Source organism: Urocampus carinirostris, chromosome 8 (genome assembly GCF_059441175.1).
Source record: "Urocampus carinirostris isolate Australia breed hairy pipefish chromosome 8, RoL_Ucar_1.0, whole genome shotgun sequence".
NCBI lineage: Eukaryota > Metazoa > Chordata > Actinopteri > Syngnathiformes > Syngnathidae > Urocampus > Urocampus carinirostris.
The window spans coordinates 44,369,587-44,373,247 of NC_142356.1; the positions used below are offsets into that span (position 1 = coordinate 44,369,587).

At 41.4% G+C, this 3,661-nt stretch overlaps 1 long non-coding RNA gene across 1 annotated transcript; it reads right to left on the reverse strand.

The window, feature by feature from the left end:
• Nucleotides 1–2,254: 2,254 nt before the first annotated feature.
• LOC148361977 (uncharacterized) lies at nt 2,255–3,408 on the reverse strand. The gene is made up of 2 exons (XR_015851181.1): nt 3,027–3,408; nt 2,255–2,630 (listed from the first exon to the last, which is right to left on the reverse strand). It is a non-coding gene; the product is annotated as an uncharacterized LOC148361977 (long non-coding RNA).
• Nucleotides 3,409–3,661: the final 253 nt, after the last annotated feature.

Below are 3,661 nucleotides of genomic sequence, written 5' to 3' on the forward strand. Positions count from 1 at the left end.
TTGATTAAGAATAATAGATATCACTCTTCACTCTCCTCATTTGCATTGAAAAGAACCGCTTCCCCCCAAAAAAGAAAGTGAGAGAAATAGAGTGATGAATAGAAAGAAAAAGAGTTAAAATGAGGGAAAAAGACTAAGAAAGAGAGGGGGAGAAAGAGAGAAAAAAGAGAAAGATAGAGAGTAAGAGAAAAAACATACAAAAGAGGGAGACTGAACCAGAGTGAGAATGAGAGACCAAAAGAGAATGAGAGAAAATGATATATGGAGGAACAGAAAGAGATAGAAAGAAACAAACGAAGAGAGAAAGAGAGAAAAAGAGAAGAGAGAGACAGTGATAAAAAGGAGAGACCGGACATGGCGAATATAAACCAAGCAATTGCGAACAAGGAAAATATAAAGAGTTAAAACTAACGCATACCGGACTTCAATATTGTCTCAATGTAATGTGCAACCTAAAAATGCTTCTAAATAAAGTTGTAATCCTGTAAAGTAATCTTTATTTTTACAAAACACACCTGTAATTTTATTACATCTTTTTTTCTGTAACTGTAACAGAATACAATTACATTTTTTGTAATATTGATAGAATTATCCATCCATCCATCCATTATCTGCACCGCTTATCCTCAGTAGGGTCGCGGGCATGCTGGAGCCCATCCCAGCTATCTTCGGGCAGTAGGCAGGGGACACCCTGAACTGGTTGCCAGCCAGTAGCAGGGCACACAGGGACAGACAATTCGCTCACTCATTGGCTGAGTCCCATTCTTCGCACTTTCACTCGCTATGTGCCCTAGTCACTCGGTTTGCGCGTTCACGTGAAAATGGGGTGTGTCCCGATACTCTCAAGACCGAGGCAGAAGTGCCCTCAAACCATGTCGTAACCACTTCAAGACCGAGGGGGCTCTCGACCTCACTTGGCAGCGAAGTGACTACCCAGAAGGCTTTGCGAATTCTCAATATCAACAAACATGCCCGGAAAGGAACCGCACAAATGTAAGTAGTTTTCCACAACCGCGCATCTATTTGCAACGAAATGTATTGAGATATCTTAGTTAGACATAAATGCAATAGAAAATCGTATTTTCGCGTTAAAACATGAACATTGCAAAATCGCTACTTTACGAAGTGCACAAGTCTACCGAGGGAGCTGCCCAAAAAAAATCTTCACGCTACAAACTGTAAAGTAGGATAACTGTGCAGAAAACCACGGTTCAGCCCATCCCTGTTTGTATCTTAAACGAGTCGTGCTTTTTACATCTACATGCCCAGTCGCTAAAGGAGCATAGTCACAATTTCGGCTGTCGTGTTTTATTTACAATATGATTATTTCATGTGAGATCAGAATGCATTTGTTTTCATTATGCATTATGAGTAATGTCTCCGAATTTCACGTGGAAATACAGTTGAAACAAATTACTATCACACAGTCCACTGCCTTCTCTGTAAACACATATTAAGTAAACTAATTACCTTCTCAAAATGTTGTCCAAATGTGGAGACAATTCTAAAGCATATGTGATGCTGGCCAATAGAAGGCTCTTACAGCCATAAGAATAACATGTCAATTTTCTATTCACTATCAAATAATTATCCAGAACACATCCTATAATTTCTCACATCAACTTGTTGAGCATCCTATACACAGTTGTTTTTGTGCAATACACAAGCATTAAGTAATTCTTGTTTTTTCCACCCAACCTAAAGGCCAATGTAGAACGTCCCGTGGAAGAGCTGGCCACCATCACAGCTACCACGCCATCCACACCGACGGGCACGTCGTTGGCATCTTCTAATCCGGCGCCAAACCCCAAATCACCCAGAAAAAAAAGGAAGCACGATACACTCCTTGACTTTTTGAAAGCGGAGTCTGCCGGAGTGAGGAAAAGGCTCGAGGAAACTGTGGCCAAAACTGAGCGGTTCCCGTCCTTTTTGGGAAGCTCGTGGACACATTTCCAGAACAGTGACATCCCTGCAATGTTTCCCTTTGTTTTATAAAAGGAAAATATTTTATTTTATTAAGAACTCAATGAACTTCCAGTTTGTGTTTTCCAGCTTTATGGAAGTATTGGTATATTTTTGTTACAATTTGTGACATATTATTTATTTACTATTATGTATTTCGGCCCAATGTGATTTTGTTTTTCTGAAAGTAAACTATTATTTCAACTGGAGTGATTTGTAGTTGTTTTCTGTCCAACAGTCACATAGTTCACACACAGTATCTCACATCATTATGAAATAAACCACCAAGGTGTTACTCAAAATAAAGATGTTTATTGAATAGTAATGCAGAAAAGCACGGAATGCAAATGTGGGTCTGACTTCCAAAGCCTAAAACATGGCTTTTGGGCAATTTATTCCATATTAACTGTGGACAATTCTGTGTATGGTGGACCTGGGAACCCTGAAGACCCGTGACACCACACGGTGGGACAGACCGTGGGCCAGCCAGTACACGTAGATCAGGACCTCCAGCCATGGCCCTGTTCCCTCTTTAGCAGCTCCTGCAGGGCCCACATGACCTTTTTGCTCAACCTTAAGTCCTGAATGAGTTTTGACTTCACATCGAACCATAAGCACAGGATGGGAACATTCCTGTCCAACCTGTCCACGCTTATGGGACAGCCACTCTGGAACACAATAGATAACAAACAATTTAGACATAAATGTGGGCATAGATGATGTAAGCATCATGAAAAAATGTTGAAATTACCTTTTTTATATCCAATGACAACTCTTTTGAATTAAATTCCTTATGAACTAAGGTTTTTGGGTCGTACAGGGAAGTTTGGTGACGATATTATGTCAGCTTAAGGGTCAGGTGGACTGTTCTTGTGTGTGTTTACTTTTCATCATGTCACACACTAAAGACCCCTACTATATGTCATAAAATGGCATTAAGATACTAATAAGTAGATTGCCATTTATGTCTACACAAACATAAGGTATTATGTGAACGTGCATTGTATGTTAACTTTTTACTGTATTTGACCGAACGGGTCATTTTTTTTAATGAGTGTACGTACCTTGTAAAGATGAATCAGCACTACATAGCGCCGAAGCTGTCTTCAGTATAGCACATTTCTCCCCCGTTGATTGGAGACACGGAAAAGATGATGAGCTTTCAGGCAATCGGTAATAACACAGCTGTAGCGGGCATTTTTAACGTTGCACGAACTCTCCAACTGACACACCACAGGTTGAGACTCAAGTTGTTTACATGTGACGTAGACCAATACGTCACTGAGGTCTACAGCCAATTAATATTACCGCCATCTCCTGGACAGGGGTGGAACCTTGCAAGTCTTGTCCAAACCGTCTCCACTTTGCACTCAACTCGCGGAGGGCACTCCTCTATCGAGGGACCTCACTGGAGGGTTCTCAGGGCCGAGTGAGAGAAATGGGATTGGGCCATTCACACCGAGGGACAATTTGGACCGGTCAACTAATGAGACATGCATGTTTTGGGAATGTGGGAGGAACTGGAGTGCCCGGAGGAAACCCACGCAAGCACGGGGAGAACATGCAAACTCTACACAGGAGGTTTGATCTCATGACCTCAGAACTGTGCCGCACACGCGCTAACCACTGTAACGCCGTGCTGCCCTGATAGGATTATTTTTATTCATAATGCATTAACAACAAATATTGAGCATTACAG